The sequence below is a fragment of the Nerophis ophidion genome, linkage group LG29, assembly GCF_033978795.1.
Source record: "Nerophis ophidion isolate RoL-2023_Sa linkage group LG29, RoL_Noph_v1.0, whole genome shotgun sequence".
NCBI lineage: Eukaryota > Metazoa > Chordata > Actinopteri > Syngnathiformes > Syngnathidae > Nerophis > Nerophis ophidion.
In genome coordinates, this window is record NC_084639.1 from 14,118,547 (window position 1) to 14,141,437 (window position 22,891).

The following is a 22,891-nucleotide window of genomic DNA, read 5'->3' on the forward strand; positions in this document are numbered from 1 at the left end:
ATGAAATATTCGCGCTGTTTGAAAGCACGATAACGTCGTACGAGGAGGAACTTTCTCGAACGAGAGAGGAGAAGGAGCGACATCGACAACAACTGGAAGCTGCTCGCAAAACCCAAATTGTGCCCCACGTTGGAGGTATTTTTCATCTTTTATACGACGTCATGTTGCAAAAATATATAGAACAGGTGAAACAACACAAAGAGATGGTCGGAGGAGGCACTTTAGCTTTATTTAGAGAGGTGAGAAAATCATGAACGACTCGTTCAAATGTTCTACTGATGGCTTCCGGGTTTTCCTACATTTCCCACAATGCATTGCCTTTTTTACCACGCTCATTTCAGCTAATCGTTGAACTACAATACTAACAATGTTTGTGATTGTCAACTCCCACGATCGAAACGAGAGAAGTTTTAGTAGGTTATCGCATTTGTGAGAGTGTTTCTGGACAAATGGAAGCGGCTAAAATAATTGTTTTTTTTCAATTTTATAAACTTTTATTTATAATATGCAACGTTTACAATAATCATACTTGCCAACCTTGAGACCTCCGAATTCGGAAGATAGGGGGTTTGAGGTGGGTGGAGTTTGGGGGGGCGGGGTTTGGTGGTAGTGGGGGTGTATATTGTGGCGTCCTGGAAGAGTTAGTGCTGCAAGGGGGACTCCTGGACGAGTTAGTGCTGCAATGGGGACGGCGTGGCGCAGTGGAAGAGTGGTTTTGCGCAACCCGAGGGTCCCTGGTTCAATCCCCACCTAGTACCAACCTCGTCACGTCCGTTGTGTCCTGAGCAAGACATTTCACCCTTGCTCCTGATGGGTGCTGGTTAGGGCCTTGCATGGCAGCTCCCTCCATCAGTGTGTGAATGTGTGTGTGAATGTGGAAGTAGTGTCAAAGCGCTTTGAGTACCTTGAAGGTAGTAAAGCGCTATACAAGTACAACCCATTTATCATTCAATGGGCTCTGGGTATTTGTTCTGTTGTGTTACGGTGCGGATGTTCTCCCGAAATGTGTTTGTCATTCTTGTTTGGTTTGGGTTCACGGTGTGGCGCATATTTGTAACAGTGTTAAAGTTGTTTATACGGCCACCCTCAGTGAGACCTGTCTGGCTGCTGATTAAGTATGCCTTGCATTCACTTATGTGTGTCAATGAAAGCCGCGTATATTATGTGATTGGGCTGACACGCTGTTTGTATGGGGGAAAAGTGGACGAGACGACAGGATGTAGAGCAAGCCTGGGCAAATATTTTGACTCGGGGGGCCAAATTTAGAGAAACAAATGTGTCTGGGGGCCAGTATATCTATTTTTAGAAAACCTAGTACGAAACCACACAATAATGTCTGATTAAATGCTAAAAACGTTATGACAGACCGCCTTAAAAAAACGGAATTGAATTTAAAATGTTCTACTGAAGGAGACACCCAGAAAGTACATGACAATTGTGTGGAATGTATGATATTAACTATGAAGGATTAAACACTGAATATTGACAACATATGAACGTCACACCCCCTCTCCATCCACATATTTTACAAGCAAGCGAAACGCAACAAAAATGCAAGAAACCCAGTGAAATATGAACACGAAGGGTAAAAAAAAAATATATATATACAATCTGATAACTGTGTTTCATTACTAAACTTTAGAACTTTGTTGTAAAAATCTCCTTCCCTGTCTGTCCCTGACACCCGCATTTCAGGCTCTGAAAACATTCTGTGGAAACGCTCCCCACCCACACTGCTTGGTGCCTCGTCTGTGCTGCTCTGACTTAGATTACCATAGTAACTAATTAGTTGACCAAAATAACTAACTGGATTACCATAGTAACTAGTATACCATGCAAAAGCGCAGATTCCAACCATTGAAATACTTTGTATAGTTCAAGACTTGCGGACATTAGAAAACGTCACTGCACATCATAATGGCAGCTACAGTTTCGATCCTAAAGATCTAAAACAATTATTTGGGAATGTCCGGCGGGCCAGATTAAAAAGCTTAACAGGCCGCATGTGGCCCCCAGGCCTTAATTTGCCCAGGTCTGATGTAGAGGATGCTAAAGGCAGTGCCTTTAAGGCACGACACCAATATTGTTGTACGGGTGGAACTCGGGAGAAATTCGGGAGAACGGTCGCCCCGGGACATTTTCGGAAAGGGGCACTGAAATTCGGGAGTCTCCCGGGAAAATCGGGAGGGTTGGCAAGTATGATTTACATACAATCAAGAAATAATAATAAACAAAGCAAGTACAGAAACAGTACAAAACAGCACCAGGTGGTTGTAAACTTAATAAAGTAACTATAATAGAATGCAAATTATATATATATATCCATCCATTTTCTACCGCTTGTCCCTTTTGGGGTCGCAGGGGGTTGCTGGAGGCTATCTCAGCTGCATTCGGGCGTAAGGCGGGGTACACCCTGGACAAGTCGCCACCTCATCGCAGGGCCAACCCAGATAGACAGACTACATCCACACACAGAGCCAATTTAGTGTTGCCAATCAACCTATCCCCAGGTGCAGGTTTTTGGAGGTGGCAGGAAGGCGTAGTACCCGGGGGGAACCCACGCAGTCACGGGAGAACATGCAAACTCCACACAGAAAGATCCCGAGCTATAACAAAATGTAAAGCCATAGGCTCACACAAGTTCTGTAAACAATCCACATTTGGAGCAAAGCATCATAGTTTGCACAGCTTTTTGGTTGTTCGTGACTCGAACCTGAAAATGTGGAACTTGGTTTGTATTGTAGTCCTTTCGGATTTATTTAAATGAACAGTTTGTAATAAGTCATATCTGTTATTATTATTTATGGCGTGCAATGTGGCGACCTACTCTGTTCAGCGGTCCTTAAATGCATCGTGAAAAAAACAACCGTCTAGTAATCCTCGATCACTCTGTTCTAAGAGAGCACAGCCTGTAGGTTCAATGTGCACAATCGAATATCTTAGTTACTCAGAGAGTAATGTGTTGTACAAGTTTAGATTGGCGTTTGTGTTTTATAAATGTTTTCTTAATGAGGGAAGAGCTTAACGTCTTTTGTTTTCATGTTCGCAATCAAGCTAGCGAGTTAGTGCCAGTCATTACGTGAGTTTACCAAGGGGAAGTTATCATTCACAGTTTTAACATTTTAAAAGGATAATACTAACCATCGGAAGTTTTACCGCGGTTATCATGATTCCCGTTTATCAATACATCCCTAGTGGCAGCAATTTCATTGACCTGAGTTGGAGTTTTTGTTCAATCTTTCCGTTTTCTCACTTGGTTTTCCTCAGTCGAAAATCAATCAATCAATCAATCAATGTTTACTTATATAGCCCTAAATCACTAGTGTCTCAAAGGGCTGCACAAACCACCACGACATCCTCGGTAGGCCCACATAAGGGCAAGGAAAACTCACACCCAGTGGGACATCGGTGACAATAATGACCCAGTGGGACGTCGGTGACAATGATGACTATGAGAACCTTAGAGAGGAGGAAAGCAATGGATGTCGAGCGGGTCTAACATGATACTGTGAAAGTTCAATCCACAATGGATCCAACACAGTCGCGAGAGTCCAGTCCAAAGCAGATCCAACACAGCAGCGAGAGTCCCGTTCACAGCGGAGCCAGCAGGAAACCATCCCAAGCGGAGGCGGATCAGCATCGCAGAGATGTCCCCAGCCGATACACAGGCAAGCAGTACATGGCCACCAGATCGGACCGGACCCCCTCCACAAGGGAGAGTGGGACATAGAAGAAAAAGAAAAGAAACGGCAGATCAACTGGTCTAAAAAGGGAGTCTATTTAAAGGCTAGAGTATACAAATGAGTTTTAAGGTGAGACTTAAATGCTTCTACTGAGGTGGCATCTCGAACTGTTACCGGGAGGGCATTCCAGAGTACTGGAGCCCGAACGGAAAACGCTCTATAGCCCGCAGATTTTCTGGGGGGCTTTGGGAATCACTAACAAGCCGGAGTCCTTTGAACGCAGATTTCTTGCCGGGACATATGGTGCAATACAATCGGCAAGATAGGATGGAGCTAGACCGTGTAGTATTTTATACGTAAGTAGTAAAACCTTAAAGTCACATCTTAAGTGCACAGGAAGCCAGTGCAGGTGAGCCAGTACAGGCGTAATGTGATCAAACTTTCTTGTTCTTGTCAAAAGTCTAGCAGCCGCATTTTGTACCAACTGTAATCTTTTAATGCTAGACATGGGGAGACCCGAAAATAATACGTTACAGTAGTCGAGGCGAGACGTAACAAACGCATGGATAATGATCTCAGCGTCTTTAGTGGACAGAATGGAGCGAATTTTAGCGATATTACGGAGATGAAAGAAGGCCGTTTAGAAAAGTTGGTATCAAGTTGGTAGCGCTGGAAATGACGTGAAATTGGAGCAAATATGATTGGTTTGTCCGGCCAGTCGGCAAGTCTAACGAATCAATGTGCGAATCTATTAATTTAAAAAATATTTCGCAGACTAGGAGATTAATGTTTTACTTATATTTTAAAGGGATTCCAATTAAGTTTTTATTGATAGTAGATTTTTTGCAGGGAGCCAAAACAAAAGTATTAGATTTATCTTTTTGTTCGGTATCGGAGTTTTGCATATGACGTCACATCTGTTTTTCTTCTATGCGGCTTAATTCACTCCATGGTCAAGCAGCTTAAGCATAGCATTTCAACAAGTGAGTGGGTATGAATGTATGAATGAATGAATGAATGAATGAATAATCTTTATTGTCATTGTGCATGTACAGGTACAGGTCCAACAAAATTTAGGTTGCTTCCCTGAGGTGCTTTGCATTTAAATAAAGAAGAAACCACACAATATACAGAAACAACACAATATACAGAATATGGAACATACAGTATGGCCTAAGACCACTCTAAGAGGCAATGTAAAAGAATAAGACAATAAAAAGTATAAAATGACTGGTGAAAACTAGAGTTTGATCAGAGAATGCCGTATTGCTGTTCTGTTCTTACAGTCGTTTAAATAGATACATACAAAATGGCTTTCATAGACCCCCGAAAGAAGTGGCTCATAAAGGTAATAAAGTCAGGAAAAAACAAAAATGTGTTGGAAGAAAATGCTCTTAAAAATATCACTTTCGTCATGTTGTAAAATACAATCGGACAGCGCGTCTGCAGTGATCACTTTGTAAAATGTTTATTTTTTCATTTGATCTGTTTGAGAAACTTTCTGTGATGCAATCAAGTGATAGCAGAACCAAACGTAAATAAATGACGATCAATCACATTATTTGTTGTGCAAACAAACTAACGTCATTGTGGAGGGGGGCGTGGTCGGCGCGCCACCTGCAGGAAGAACGTGTGTATGGACCGGCTTCAAAGCAGCTGACAGGTGAGTGGATTCCCCAGCTGAAGCGGGTTATCTAATCACTTATCTCCCTTATCAGGAGGGTCCGAGGCCATGAGAGGGAAGAGAGAGCACAGACAAGCGAGCAGGGGGACGCAAGCAAGACAGCCCTGATCATCAGAAAAAGCAAAATAAAAGACTTTGTTGAGCCCTGGACGGCCGGTCCCATCCTTTCGGCAACCACGAGAACCCACATGTACAAGAGACTTTCACAACTGCCTCTAACCGGGACGTAATACGTCTCTCCCGAGCCGGGGGAGGGCGCTGGAGGGTCGACCACCCGGATCACCTGTCCCACCTCCATGAGCGGGCACTCCCGCCGCACGTGACCTGCCCGCACCTTCAGTACGCCTGCCCAGGTGCCGTCTGTGGGGAACTTGGGATAGGGCAGAGGGCAAGTCGGACATGCGGTGGCGCGGAACCGACGGCGTCGCCTCCTCCCGCTGCATGCCAGGTGGTCCTCTGCTAAGGTCACTGCTGCTGCCCGAGCACAAATGGACGGTCCTCTGGGCCCAGACGCAGCGCCCGGAACCGGTGTCGGTGGTCCTCAGTGGTGCAGCCGGTCCGGTCCAGCACCGCCCTGCTTAGGTCCGGGAAGTGAACCAGGGAGGCCGCCGGTAGGCTAAGTGCTGCCGGCTGCGGCAGCAGGCGCACCCCCCACTCATTTTCTGGCCATCCGCATGCTGCCGCCGTGGCTTCCAAAATATCCAAAATGCATGACCTGGAGATGGAGCGAGACTCCGACTGTAAGAGGATGGAGGAGCTGTTGGAGGAGAATCTTGTGCTTGAGATAGTCCAGGAATCCATTGCAGGTGATGATGGTTGCATAGGAGACAACGGAGGTCTTGGCCAATCGAGTACGTTTGGGGTCGGAGCGATTGACGTAGAAAAAGCCAAACCTTTCTGAAAAGCCAGTGGCCCACTCCAGGTTGGCCATCAATCTCCAAGCCGTGTAACCCCTAACGTTCACGCCGTCCAACAAGTGGGCTTTCAACACCTGGTTGATGTCTTTCTCATCATAGTAGCTCCTGTGGATGTCCTTCAGTCTACAAGCCCACGCTCTGAGTTGCCATTTACAGTGATAATGACATGTGGATTTCCATATTCCTCCTTAATGAACTTTAATATTCTTCGGAATCCAAACGGGGAGACCTTTAGCCAGGATGAACCTGAATCTAGATAAGTGCGATCGGCAATCATTCCTGCGCCTCTGTCGGGATCATAATGCGGAAGGTTTCCATAATCAACAGGGAATGCCAGGACTCTAATGTAATGGTTCAAACCAAAATAATCATAAGTTCCCTTGATTCTTTCAATCTTCTGAGGTAATTTCCGGAAACTGAGTTTTTTGTAGACCAGCTGGTAAACTTTGCCTGCGAATGATCGTCTTCATTATACCGCTGTAGTCTCCGTTAAATATGGGATGGGCCAACCATCCGATGTAGAACTGCAGCATTCGGAGGCGGTATAGCTCGGTTGGTAGAGCAGCCGTGCCAGCAACTTGAAGGTTGCATGTTCGATCCCCGCTTCCGCCATCCTAGTCAATGCTTTTGTGTCCTTGGGCAAGACACTTTACCCACCTGCTCCTAGTGACACCCACACTGGTTTAATTGTAACTTAGATATTGGGTTTCACTATGTAAAGCGCTTTGAGTCACTTGAGGAAAAAGTGCTATATAAATATAATTCACTTCACTTCACTTTGTCTGGCAGCATCAATATCCTCCTGCTTATAAAAGTTTCTCAGCTCTGACCAGTCTGAGTTGATGGTGATGGAGATGATTCCTCCCTGTTTGGACCGGAACTTGTCATTGTAAAGGTGCCAGGCCTCAGCGTGAGCTTTTATCAAGTTATGGCCCTCAATGTAAGGCAAAATCCATCCATCCATCCATCCATCTTCTTCCGCTTATCCGAGGTCAGGTCGCGGAAGAAGCAGCCTAAGCAGGGAAGCCCAGAGTTTCCTCTCCCCAGCCACTTCGTCCAGCTCTTTACGGGCTATCCTGGGGCATTCCCAGGCCAGTCAGGAGACATAGTTCTCAACGTGTCCTGGGTCTTCCCCGTGGCCTCCTACCGGTTGTACGTGCCCTAAACACCTCCCTAGGGAGACGTTCGGGTGGCATCCTGACCAGATGCCCGAACCACCTCATCTGCCTCCTCTCGATGTGGAGGAGTAGCGGCTTTACTTTGAGCTCCCCCCGGATGGTAGAGCTTCTCACCCTATCTCTAAGGGAGAGCCCCACCACCCGGCGGAGGAAACTAATTTCGGCCGTTTGAACCTGTGATCTTGTCCTTTCGGTCATAATCCAAAGCTCATGACCATAGGTGAGGATGGGAACGTGGATCGACCGGTAAACTGAGAGCTTTGCTTTCCGGCTCAGCTCCTTCTTCACCACAACTGATCGATACAGTGCCTGCATTACTGAAGACGGTAAGGTGCCCGGTCTAAAATTGATCCCTGGTGCAGCAGCTCCATAGCCTTGGCCAATATTGTAAGGCTCATTTATGGTATTCCAAAATTTCCCTTTGTTACCCAGTCGGCTAAAAATTAGGTTAGCATAATCCCTGAATTTGATGATAATTGTTTCATTCTCCCATCCTCCAAGATCTTGCAGAGCTTGCGGAAGATCCCAGTGGTAGAGAGTGATATGAGGTTGGATGTTTGCGTCAAGCAGGGCAACTACCAGTCTAATGTAGTAGTTAAGTCCCGCTACATTTATGTGTCTGGTGGTGCCTTCAGGAAGAACTATCACCTTAAGTTGCTTCAACATGGAAACATCCTCGTCTATCTTGTGGTAACTGTCGCAAGCAATGTCCCCGTTATCATCGTTGAACAGTCGGAGGGGAGTGTGGGCAAACGTGTCCCACATGCTGAGACCTTTTCCGTCAGCTCTCCAACCTCCTTCGATCTGATATGACACTGTTACAGTACTCCAGTCTTTGCAGAAATGTCCATAAAGTGGTTTTTCGTCCTCTGGTATAGGTAAACCATTGTTCTTTATGACTTGGTATTAATAGTCGGCAGAGTACTTAAGATTTCTCGAGCGGTTTGGGTTCTGGAAGTCAACACGGTGTAACCCAAATCCAACTTTAAACCCATTAAGCCACTCAAATGAATCCATGAGAGATGTCGCTATGTATCCTTTCACCTTCACTCCATCAGGATCATAGGGTTTGAGATCCTCATTAATATAAGTCTTTGTGAAAGTCTCTTCTGCACGTACGTTCTCTGTGGTTGCTGAAAGGATGGGACCTGCCTTCCAGGGCTCAACAAAGTCTTTTATTTTGCTTTTTCTAATGATCAGGGCTGTCTCATGCTCGCTCGTCTGTGCTCTCTCTTTCCTCTCATGGCCTCGGCCCCTGCTGATAAAGGAGACAGGTGATGAGATAACCCACTTCAGCTGGGGAATCCACTCACCTGTCAGCTGCTTCGAAGCCGGTCCATACACGCACTTCCCACAGGAGGTGCGCCGACCACTCCTCCCTCCACAATCATGTTAAAGGGGAACATTATCACAATTTCTGAATGGTTAACACCAATAAAATAAGCTCCCAGTGGCTTATTTTATTTTTCAAAGTTTTTCTCAAAAGTTTACCCATCACGCAATATCCCGAAAAACGGCTTCAAAGTGCCTGATTTACACCATCGCTATATCCACCCGTCTATTGTTCTGTGACGTCACTGCGTGAAGCCATCAGAGACAAACATGGCATATAGCACAGAAAGGTATAGCATATTAGTTCGGATTCAGACTTGGATTTCAGCGCCATAAGCGATTCAACAGATTACGCATGTATTGAAACGGATGGTTGGAGTATGGAGGCAGGTACCGAATTTATATTAAAGAAGAAACCAAAGCTTTTGAGCCATATCACAACAGACAGCTGCATGGGAGGAAGCGCGCACGAAGTCGGCGATCGCCTTCTAACCAACGATTGGTATGTGTCTGTTTGGCATTAAATGTGGGTGGAGGGAAAGGCTGGATGCAAATATAGCTACAAATGAGGCATAATGATGCAATATGTACATACAGCCGTGACCAAAAATGTCTGATTAGCACATAATTAGCACATAAGTCAATAACATCAACAAAACTAACCTTTGTGATTTCGGTGACTTTGAGTGTCGCAGGATATCCACACATTCTTGCCATCTCTGTGCCATCTCTCTCGTAGCATAGCTGTCGTCGGTAAAGTGTGCGGAACAAACGGGGAACTTTGGCATCTTTTGACCACTGTTGCAACTTGAATCCGTCTCTGTTCGTGTTGTTACACCCTCCGACAACACACCGGAAAGGCATGGTGTCTCCAAGGTACCGGAAAACAGTCGAAAAAACGGATAATTAAAGTTAAAGTACCAGTGATTGTCACACACATACTAGATGTTTCGAAATTATTCTCTGCATTTGACCGATCACGCCCTGGGAGGTGAGGGGAGCAGTGGGCAGCAGCGGTACCGCGCCCGGGAAAGAGCTGATTTGACTTGGTGTTTGTAATGTGTTTTAGAAAATGGCGGGTCGCTTCACGATGTGACGTCACAGGTTAAAGGTCATTGCCCCGACAGGCGAACAATTGAAAGGCGTTTAAATCGCCAAATTCACCCTTTTAGAGTTCGGAAATCGGTTAAAAAAACATATGGTCTTTTTTCTGCAACATCAAAGTATATATTGACGCTTACATAGGTCTGGTGATAATGTTCCCCTTTAAGGGAATTTTTTGTCTAGCGCAGGGGTAGGGAACCCATGGATCTCGAGCCAGATGTGGCTCTTTTGATGACTGCATCTGGCTCTCAGATAAATCTTAGCTGACATTGCTTAACACGATAAGTAATGAATAATTCCGCTGGAAATCACAGTGTTAAAAATAACGTTCACAATATAAAACATTCTCATGCATTTTAATCCATCCATCCATTTTTGTACCGCGCCTGTTCAAGGTTGCGGGTGGCTCAGCCAATCCCAGCTGTTCTCTGGGGAACAGAAGGGTCGCATTAATGGTAAGAAGTATTTTATTTATTATTGGTTAGCTTCAGAATAACAATGTTATTAAAAAGAATAAGAGACTTATTATACTCTAAAAATGTTGGTTTTACTTAAAAATGCACTCATTTAGTTGTATTCAGTGTTGAAAAATATTATATGGCTCTCACGAAAATACATTCTCTCGGCCAAAAAGGTTCCCGACGCCTGGTCTAGCTTAAACCTGCCAAATTTTGTCGGCACGTTGTGGTGCAAGTACTTGTCCAATCCGAAAATTTGGATGTTCTAGATCAGGCCTGGGCAATTATTTTGACTTGGGGGTTAAATTTAGAGAGAAAAAAAATGTGTCTGGGGGCCGGTGTATCTGATTTTTAAGAACACTAATACAAAACTTCGCAATAATGTCTGATTGAATGCTAAAGAGCAGCACGGTGCAACAGGGGTTAGTGCGTGTGCCTCACAATACGAAGGTCCTGAGTAGTCTTGGGTTCCATCCCAGGCTCCGGATCTTTCTGTTTGGAGTTTGCATGTAGTCCCCGTGACTGCGGGGGTTCCCTCCGGGTACTCCGACTTCCTCCCACCTCCAAAGACATGCACCTGGGGATAGGTTGATTGGCAACACTAAATCAGCCCTAGTGTGTGAATGTGAGTGTGAACGTTGTCTGTCTATCTGTGTTGGCCCTGTGATGAGGTAGGAACCCCGAAGGAAATAAGTGGTAGAAATGGATGGATGGATGAATGCTAAAAACTTTATGAAGGATCGCCTTAAAAAACGGAATAGAATTTCAAGCTTTTTTACTGAATGAGACACCCAGAATGTACATGGAAAAAAAGAATGTGGGATTTATAATATTAACTATGAACGATAAAACACTGAATATTGACAAGGTATAAACGCCACACAGCCCTCTCGATTGACATATTTTACAATCACGCGAAACACAACAAAAATGCAACCAACACAGCTAAATATTTACGCAGGGGAAAAAAACACGCATTTCAGGCTAGCCTCTCTAGAAACACTCTGTGGAAACGTTTCATACCCACACTGCTTGGCACTTCGGTGACTTTGATTACCATAGTAACTAATTAGATTACCATAGTCACTAGTATATCATGCAAAACAGCAGATTCCAACCACTGAAATACTTTGTATAGTTCAAGACTTACGGTCTTTTGAAAACATCACTGCACATCATAATGACAGCTACAGTCTCCATCTTGAAGCTCTAAAACAATTATTTGGAAATGTCAGGGGGGCCAGATTGAAAAGCCTAACAGGCCTTAAAGGCCTACTGAAATGAGATTTTCTTATTTAAACGGGGATAGCAGGTCCATTCTATGTGTCATACTTCATCATTTCGCGATATTGCCATATTTTTGCTGAAAGGATTTAGTAGAGAACATAGACGATGAAGTTCGCAACTTTTGGTTGCTAATAGAAAAGCCCTGCCTTTATCGGAAGTAGCAGACGATGTGCGCGTGACGTCACGGGTTGCAGGGCTCCACACATATTCACATTGTTCATAATGGGAGCCACCAGCAGTAAAAGCAATTCGGACCGAGAAAGCGACAATTTCCCCATTAATTTGAGCGAGGATGAAAGATTTGTGAATTAGGATATTGATAGTGAAGGACTTGAAGAAAAAAGCGGCGGCAGTGTGAGCGTTTCAGATGTAATTACACACATTTACTAGGATAATTCTGGAAGATCCCTTATCTGCTTATTGTTTTAATAGTGTTTCAGTGAGATTGTAAAGACATACCTCGAGGTCGGATGGCTGCAGTGAACACGCCAGTGTCTCAGAGAGAAGCCGAGGAGCCAAGATCACAGCTGCTTTTTTTAACAGCTACTGCAGGAGGAAGTCCCATAATCTACTGATTTCTCCGGTAAGACTTAATATCACAATTTTCCCATCCAAAGACATGCTGGTTGACGTAGAGAAAACATGTTCGCTTGACCGCTCTGCTTCACAACAAACAAAGACCATCAGATGTGTCTCGGTGCTAAAGACAGCTGCAATCCACCGCTTTCCACCAACAGCATTCTTCTTTATAGTCTCCAGTATTAAATGAACAAATTGCAAAAGATTCAGCAACACAGATGTCCAAAATACTGTGTAATTACGCCATGAACAGAGACGACTTTTAGCCGTGTTTGGTGCTGCGCTAATATGTCCCCTCCAACACGTAACGTCACGCGTACGCGTCATCATTCCGCGACCATTTCAACAAGAAACCCGCGGGAAATTTTAAATTGCAATTTAGTAAACGTATTGGCATGTGTTGCAATGTTAATATTTCATCATTGATATATAAACTATCAGACTGCGTGGTCGGTAGTAGTGGGTTTCAGTAGGCCTTTAATTTGCCCAGGTCTGTTCTAGATGAACTAGGATACTCTTCTGCGTCATGAGTATTGATGTATAGCTGTCACGAAAAAAAAACAGAAACAAAGTTGTACTGTGAAAACAGCAGTCCGGTCGCTGCTCACGACGGCGTCTTCAAGTGTGAAACGGGGCCAGCGACCACTGCGGCGGTCAAGCCGGCGATGAATACACAAAAACCTACCCCATGTCTAGAGAGACAATGTCTCACACCTTGGTCTCTCTGCGGCGGAACTGGAACTCACAATCAGGATAAGCGGAAGAAAATGGATGGCTCGAATCTAATATTGTAATCATGATCGCAGATATATCAACAAACAGTCAAAAGGAAAACAAAACACATGTCGAAGCTAAGGTGTGTTTGTGTCCTACAGACGTCCAGCAGCTGAGTTGCCGTCAAGAAGAACGTCTCCCTACACCACAGGAGGGAAGCTCCAATTTGAAGCAGGAGGATCCACAGCCCCCCCAAATTAAAGAGGAAGGGGAGGAACTCTGGATCAGTCAGTCAGGAGAAGAGTGTCTTCTCGGGCCGCAGGAGGCTGATCTCACCAAGTTACCTCTGACCGGTGTCTCTGTGAAGACTGTGGGTCATGAAGACAAGCCTCAAGTTGACCACCTCTTAGCTTCTCTATCAGATAGTGACAACGTAACGTCACAATCTGCTATGGATGGAGACAAGGACTACACCCAAGAACCTTTTAGAAGCGATACAGACTCTGAGGATGATATGCGGACTCACATTGACAACGAACACCCTGAACGCTCTGAAAAGACGACCGGTAAAGAAGGTTTTACCTGCTCGTTTTGTGCTAAAACCTTTTGTAGTAAAACTAACTACGCTCGACACATAAGAACACACACAGGAGAAAAACCGTTCAATTGCTCAGTTTGTGGCAATACATTTTCCTATAAGGCCACGTGGACTGCACACATGAGAACACACACAGGAGAAACCCCTTTTAATTGCTCCGTCTGCGGTAATGCATTTTCTTACAAGGCCACCTGGACTGCACACATGAGAACACACACCGGTGAAAAACCTTTCAAATGCTCAGTTTGTGGCGATCATTTTTCTCAAAAGGGCACGTTAACTGCACACATGAGAATACATACAGGAGAGAAACCTTTCATTTGTTCAGTTTGCGGCGATAAATTTTCTCGGAGGTTCAGCCTGAAATTGCACACGAGAACACACACAGGAGAAAAACCATTCAGTTGTCCAGTTTGTGGCGATAAGTTTTCTTGGAGGTCTAGCCTGTCATTACACATTAAAAAACACAGAATAAAACCATCTTAGTTGTCCAATTTGTGATAAAGATTATTCTGATAGGCAAATTTTGACAGTACACATGTCGACACGCAATGGAGAAGAAATGTTTTCCTGTCCAGTTTGTGAAGTTGTAGCAGTGTAATGTCTCCCGTGATAAGTAATTTTAGTTCATTCCTGACATTTATGCGTCACTCTGCAGTGATGATCTTTTCTGTGTATGACACCCGATTCCCTCATGAGTTCCAGGTTAGAGTGCCACTACGAACAGCAGCTACATTATTTTAAATCAACTCTGAAGCAAATGGGAAATGTTGACTAACGAGTTCAGACATTCTGATTAAAGACAACACAGATGGAGTTTTCCCTCACATCAAAAGTGTTTGTTGTATTATCCGTCTATATGTTGGCACAAACATATGTTTCATCAGTTCTTTCTTTATTTGAAGAATATGTATCATGTTATATGTCTTACTGTTACCTTATTTGCCTTCTGGAACTGTCTCTGTTATTTCTGCCTGCCACTGACGTGTGTTTGCAGGAAGTCTAATACATTAAACGTTCAGCAAAATGTGTTTTGTTGTATTAGTTTTGTTGCTGGTCGGTTAGTTAAAAATATGAATACAAAAAGAACTGTGTACCTTTTTCTTATAGTGACATTGATTGTTATGTACTGTCTAAATCAGGGATGTCCATTACGTCGATCGCGAGCTACCGGTCGATCGTGGAGGGTGTGTCAGTCGATCGCAAACCAAGCATTAAAAAAATAAACCTAAAAATTTGGGATCATCAATCTTTACTACAACGTCGCTTTCGTCACTTGATTGACATTCACGGCACGGATCCTGAGATGACGCTGGCTGCTGCCAGATTACAATTAAGAAAACATGACCGAGAGGAGGGCGAGAAACACTTTTTATTTCAACACTCTTGCGCCGTACCTGCTGTCAAAACCCGAAAGACAAACTGCACAGTTACTGTCTTCACAATAAAAGCCCTGCTTCATCCTGCCTGCGCTAACAAAGTAAGTCTCAGAAAGCTAGCGTGCACAAGATAGCAAGCTACGAAGTTGGCCGTCAATGTATTTCTTGCAAAATGTATAAAAACGAGTATGAAAGCTAGACAGATAAGACGTCAAAAACTAACCATTTTCATGTGGTATTGGACAGAGTAGGACTTTTTTTCTCCTCCATTCGAAAATGTGGACGTTATCAGCACTACTGTCTAATTCCAAACAATGCAAGTCATCAGAATCAGGTAATACACCAACTTATATTCTTGTCTTCATGAAACAAAAGACATCTATATGTGTTAAACATGCTTGTGTTATCATTAAACACCTTTAACGTGTTAACAAAAACGTCTCTTCCATAAATAATTCAATATAAATTATATATATGAATGAGATAGATTCCTTCGACTCGGTCAATTGATATGTAGCTTGCCTGCAGAAAAAGTGTGGGCACGCCTGGTCTGAATCAACAACATTGTACTCGCATCAGTGTTCAAACAGGTGCTTAAAAACCCTGAAAATGCTTGGATTTTAATGTTGAGTTTTCAAGGTTTGAAAAATGCTTACATTTTGAGTGAAGTGCTTGGAAATGTTCATCATATTTCTTGGCAGTCTGACTCAATAGGCTAATTATTAAAATGGGAAAAAAATAAAATACGTTTCCTTAAAATGAAAGCCACACCATTGATCTGTTGGCTTTGCACGAGCCCTTACATTTGGTTGTTGTCATGCCAGAGCCGTACATACGGCTCTGTGTCACCCCCAAGAGGACAGTGTTGCATTGACCCATCATTGGGTTGTCGTTTTAATTAAACATAGATGGAAAATGACGAATGCAAACTTTGACTAAAGCATAGCCTGCTGCAATGTATGCAAAAACGAAATCCAACATGGTTCGATGTAATTTTTGCATAATTATTTTGTTTTATCTACTTAACTTGTCTGACTACCTCCGTTAAAGCAAACAAGTTACATTTTGTCGTTTTGGTTAATTGCATTAAAATGGTTAAATTATTGGACTTGTTCATACTGTGAAAGTTATGTATAATTTAACCTTTTTCACAACTTAGAGCTGAGTTATTATGAGTTAGTATGCATGTCTTGCTCTATTATTTTCGTTGACTACTCAACTTGTCAAGCTACTCCAGTGAAAGCAAAAAAAGTTAACTTTTATCTTTTTGTTAATCTTGTCATGATCCGCTACTTGGATCATGTCATGTTCTGGTTTGGTTCTGTTTGTACATCACATCTTGTTAGTATTTTGTCTTCCTTAGTTCCTGGTGGGACTTCCTGTTTTGTTCCATTGCTTAATTACGTTATTAGTGTCACCTGCCTTGTGCTTTCGATGCGCACTTGCCTCCTAATTTCTGTCCCTATTTAAGCCTGCCTTTGTTTGTCTTTCGGCCTCGCAGTCTAATTTGCTTTTGATGCAACAGGTGACGTCGCTATCCCGCATTGTGGTAAATACCTTTTGAACTTGTTAGCTTCCACGCTATTCGTTTGTTTATTTCCCTAGCTCACATGCTAGCGTCTTTTGTTCCTTCTAGCTCACATGCTAGTTCTGTTGGTTTTGTTTAGAGTGCTTTTGTGCAAGTGTTTATGTTCTTAATTTGTTCTGTAGAGTTTAATAAATCGTCATTCTTACCTTCACGCTATGTCCAATCCGCCTGCATAATTGAGAGAATGCACCTGCTTCACCACAATGCCAGCCAAGCGTCACAAATGTGTTATCATAGCAACAGTTGTAAGGCTAGATATGCTTCATGAAAAGTGACGGAGGTCTTGTGAAACAAACTAAATATTTCCTTTATTATATTATTCTTAAAATTAATGCAGTTCACCCTGTCGGATAAAACTGTTTATAGAAGCGAGCACAAAGAGAGGGTGAAACGTTGGAGCATACAGAAGCCAAGAGAGTGATGTTGGCGTGATGTGGAACTTGAAGCCAAGCTAGGTCAACATAAATTGAGTGCTTAACCCAATAAACCATAAAAAAACGTCCCCGGCCAGCTGGACCAAACGCACAACTGTCCATCGAGTGAGTCACATTTTAATATCGATCATGATGGAAGACAAAAGGACTTAAAAACGCTTGCAACAGGAGGAATACATTGCATAGAACATTTATAACACAATGGTCTAGAGAGGCAGAAAACAAGTACAAAACATATAAGAACCAGTTGCAGTTTTTATGGATTTATCAAAAGCATTTGACACAAACAATCATAACATCTTACGCAAATTAGAATGAAATGGCATCAGAGGACTGGTCTTGAACAGGATAAGAAGCTACTACTACAGGAAGCAAACACACAACTACAGCGCTAAATATATCTTATGGTGTTCACCAGGGATCAATACTGGGACCAAAATTGATCAATCTTTATACAAACGACATTTGTAAAGTTACAAAGGACCTAAAGTTAGTACAATTGCAGATGACCAGACAGCGTTTTGTCCAGGAGAGAACACACAGAAAATAATACGAATAATAACAGAAGAAATGAACAAATTATAAAGATGAGTTGACAAAAACAGACTATCTTTGAATCTCAGTAAAACTAAAATAATGCTATTTGGTAACAGTAGAAGAAAAAGCCAAATACAAATAGATGGAGTAGATATTGAAAAAGTAAAAGAAAATACACTTTTGGGTTTAATAATAAATGATAAAAATGAATTGGAACAAAGTAGCAAGAAACACATAAATAATGATTCAAGCAAAACATGTTTTAAAACACAAACAATTCAATGATCTCTACTGCTCAGTAGTGTTATCATATCTGAGTTATTGTGCAAAAATATGGGGAAATAACTACAAATGTACGCTTCATTCACTAACGGTGTTAGAAAAAAGATCAATTAGAATAGTGGATGTAGAGAACATAGTAGAGAACATAAAAACGCTTTATTTATTGAATCAAAAATATTAAAATTCAATGACTTAATGCATTAAAGACGCTGAGATCATTATCCATGCGTTTGTTACGTCTCGCCTCGATTACTGTAACGTATTATTTTCGGGTCTCCCCATGTCTAGCATTAAAAGATTACAGTTGGTACAAAATGCGGCTGCTAGACTTTTGCCAAGAACAAGAAAGTTTGATCACATTACGCCTGTACTGGCTCACCTGCACTGGCTTTCTGTGCACTTAAGATGTGACTTTAAGGTTTTACTACTTACGTATAAAATACTACACGGTCTAGCTCCAGCCTATCTTGCCGATTGTATTGTACCATATGTCCAGGCAAGAAATCTGCGTTCAAAGGACTCCGGCTTGTTAGTGATTCCCAAAGCCCAAAAAAAGTCTGCGGGCTATAGAGCGTTTTCCGTTCGGGCTCCAGTACTCTGGAATGCCCTCCCGGTAACAGTTCGAGATGCCACCTCAGTAGAAGCATTTAAGTCTCACCTTAAAACTCATTTGTATACTCTAGCCTTTAAATAGACTCCCTTTTTAGACCAGTTGATCTGCCGTTTCTTTTCTTTTTCTTCTATGTCCCACTCTCCCTTGTGGAGGGGGTCCGGTCCGATCCGGTGGCCATGTACTGCTTGCCTGTGTATCGGCTGGGGACATCTCTGCGCTGCTGATCCGCCTCCGCTTGGGATGGTTTCCTGCTGGCTCCGCTGTGAACGGGACTCTCGCTGCTGTGTTGGATCCGCTTTGGACTGGACTCTCGCGACTGTGTTGGATCCATTGTGGATTGAACTTTCACAGTATCATGTTAGACCCGCTCGACATCCATTGCTTTCCTCCTCTCTAAGGTTCTCATAGTCATCATTGTCACCGACGTCCCACTGGGTCATTATTGTCACCGATGTCCCACTGGGTGTGAGTTTTCCTTGCCCTTATGTGGGCCTACCGAGGATGTCGTGGTGGTTTGTGCAGCCCTTTGAGACACTAGTGATTTAGGGCTATATAAGTAAACATTGATTGATTGATTGATTGATTGATATATATATATATATATATATATATATATATATATATATATATATACACGACTGGCCCCAAATGCAGAGACAACGTATATATATATATATATATATATATATATATATATATATAGTCGTGCTGTTTAATTGGCATCTGGATTTACCACACCTGTGAGGTGGGATGTATTATCTTGGCAAAGAGAAAGTGCTCACTCTCACAGATTTAGACAGATGTGTGAACAATATCTGACAGCAATGTTTTTTTGTACATATAGTAAAAGTTTTAAATCTTTGTGTTCGACTCATGAACAATGGGAGCCTAAACAAAAGTGTTGTGTTCATCTTTTGGTTCCGCATCGGAGCTTTGCATATGACGTCACATCTTAAGTCACACGATGGTCAACCAGCTTGAGCGTAGCATTAAAACGAGTGAGTGTAGGGTTTGATCAGTTCTGTTCTTCGGTGTAACAGTCGTTCAAATAGAAAGATACGAAATAGCTTATAGAGTCCCGAAAGAAGTGGCCCCAAAAGGTAATAAAGTCAGGAAAAAGCTGAAGTGTGTTGAATCAATCAATCAATGTTTATTTATATAGCCCTAAATCCCAAGAGTCTCAAAGGGCTGCACAAGCCACAACGACATTCAGATCCCACAACAGGGCAAGAAAAAACTCAACCCAGTGAGATGACAATGAGAAACCTTGGAGAGGACCGCAGATGAGGGTTCCATTCCCCCATCCAAGGAGAGACATGTGCAATGGACGTCGAGTGGGTCTAGCATAATACCGTGAAAGTCCAGTCCATAGTGGATCTAACATAATAGTGTTGAAGTAAATTGCTCTTAAAAATATCACTTTCATCATCTTGTAGAACAGTGGTTCTTGACCTTTTTTCAGTGGTGTACCCCCTGTGAAAATTTTTTTAATTCAAGTACCCCCTAATCAGAGCAAAGCATTTTTGGATGAAAAAAAAGAGATAAAGAAGTAAAATACAACACTATGTCATCCGTTTTTGATTTATTAAATTGTATAACCGTGCAAAATATTGCTCATTTGTAGTGGTCTTTCTTGTACTGTTTGGAAAAAAAGATATAAAAATAACTAAAAACTTGTTGAAAAATAAACAAGTGATTCAATTACAAATAAAGATTTCTTAACATAGAAGTAATCATCAACTTAAAGTGCCTTTTTGGGGATTGTAATAGAGATCCATCTGGATTCATGAACTTAATTCTAAACATTTCTTCACGAAAAATTAAATCTTTAACATCAATATTTATGGAACATGTCCACAAAAGAATATTGCTGTCAACACTGAATATTGCATTGTTGCATTTATTTTCACAGTTCATGAACTTGCATTCATATTTTGTTGAAGTATTATTCAATAAATATATTTATTGTCACGACTATGGACTATGGGGTTTGTTTTCCCAGAAGGCAAAGGAAAGTTGGCACGGGCAAGACGTGAATGTAAGTACATAATTTATTTGAACACTAACAAACAACAAAAGAAGGAAGCAAACAAAAGAAGGAAGCAAACAAAAGGCGCGCACAATGGCGGTACAAAAAACTTGACTATGAACCAAAACTATGAACATAAAACAAAACACTTGCACAATGGCATGAATAACAAAAAACTTACTTGGAAAAGGACAAGGGGCATGGATCATTGGCATGGAAGGCATAGAAGGTGGTAGACGGTGAGAAGGAGGTGATGTTGCCAGGACGAAGAACAGAAACAGACAGGCTTAAATAATAATGTGGTGATTAGTGAAAACAGGTGTGAGACATGGGGACAGGTGAAAAATAATTGGTAGTCATGGTGACAAAACAAACCAGGAAGTGCAAAAACAGGAACTGAGTGGCCAAAAACAAACAGAATCACACAGACATGACATTTATAAAGGATTTTTGAATTGTTGCTATTTTTAGAATGTTTTTGAAAAATCTCACGTACCCTTTGGCATACCTTCAAGTACCCCCATTTGAGAACCACTATTGTAGAATACAATTGGACCGCGTGTGTCTTCAGTGATCACTTTGTAAAATGTTTATTTGAACATTTGATTTGTTTGAGAAACTTTCTGTGATAGCACAACCAAACGTAAATAAATGACAATCGATCGCATTATTTTTTTGTTCTTTTGTTGTTACTATGCCTGAATATAATTAATTGGTTGTGCAAATAAACTAACATCATGTTAAGTCCTTGTAATAAATATTGTGATTGTTGGTCCAACCCACTGTATTTTTGTTGTCAATTTTCATAACAGAAACTAAACGCTTAGTTGATGTTCAGGACAGTTAAGTGCTTCATTTGTTAGCATCAAGAAAATATCCTCAATAGTATTAATAAACTAGATGAAAACATCTCTTGTGGGCTCAACAGCATATACACATTTTTGATATCATGAGCAAACATTGCTAAACAACAGGGACATCTATAGCTAAATAATGAGACAAAATATGAACTTCACACCATAAAAACAACTGCAGAAGTGAATTGTAGAAATTTGTAGCATGAAATCAACTGCAAACAAACCTATCACGATCCCAACAGCACAGCACTCGTTATGTCAATCAAATATGTTACCGATGCACTAATAAGTCCAACTTTGTCTTTCACGGATTAATGCTTAATTTATGGACCCCTTATATGTAAATACATGATGATCCTCCAATCTTACAACACTTAAGACCTTCAGTATATCAGTATGTGGAATTAAATTATGGAATGGATTAAGCAAAGCAATCAAACCATGTACTAATATGATCCACTTCAAGAAAAACGTCAAAACTCAAAGTGTTTACAAAGTACAAAGAAGAAGAACCGTGATAAACATTCTGAATGTATTTCATCCATCCATCCGTTCATTTTCAAAATAATCCGACTCATCTCACCATATGAAATGTAACTTACTTCACTGAGTATTAATCATTTATTTATTTATTTTTATTGTGATTACTTATGGAGTATATTGTGAATAAATTGAGAACGGGAAGTGAACAAAAGTTTTAGCAACTGTTATGTAAAAGAAAAGGGGTTTGATTACAAAGTAAATAAGCTCTGCTTCTTCCTACTCCTTTTCGATCATGTTGAAAAGAGAAACTGGAAATTGTGATGTATCATGTTGTATGCATGCATGTTCGAAATAAACTCAAACTCAACTCAACTCAACTCAAATCTTTTCTTCTCTAAATACCATAAAAGCAAGTGAAGTCAGATAACAGTAAAATAATATATAGTGTAAAAATCCACTCCATCCCATTTTAAATATTTTTTCATGATCGTTTAAATATTTGCCTCCAAACATTTCAAAATTAACCTAAATCTGCACGGATTCATGTCAATAAACAGTTGCCTGATGGGGCTTAGAAACACAGAAGTACCCGATATGCCTCCAAGGTCACGTGACTACAACCCACACCTTTACAAGCAACCAGCTCTATTTCTTCTTCTTAAGGTCAATTTGCAGCCCCGACTTGAAAGATTCTTACTGTCACCTATTAGAACAGTGGTTCTCAAATGGGGGTAAGCGTACCCCTGGGGGTACTTGAAGGTATGCCAAAGGGTACGTGAGATTTTTTTTTAAATATTCTAAAAATAGCAACAATTCAAAAATCCTTTATAAATATATTTATTGAATAATACTTCAACAAAATATGAATGTAAATTCATAAACGGTGAAAAGAAATGCAACAATGCAATATTCAGTGTTGACAGCTAGATTTTTTTGTGGACATGTTCCATAAATATTGATGTTAAAGATTTATTTTTTTGTGAAGAAATGTTTATAATTAAGTTGATGAATCCAGATGGATCTCTATTACAATCCCCAAAGAGCGCACTTTAAGTTGATGATTACTTCTATGTGTAGAAATCTTTATTTATAATTGAATCACTTGTTTATTTTTCAACAAGTTTTTAGTTATTTTGTATATCTTTTTTTTCCAAA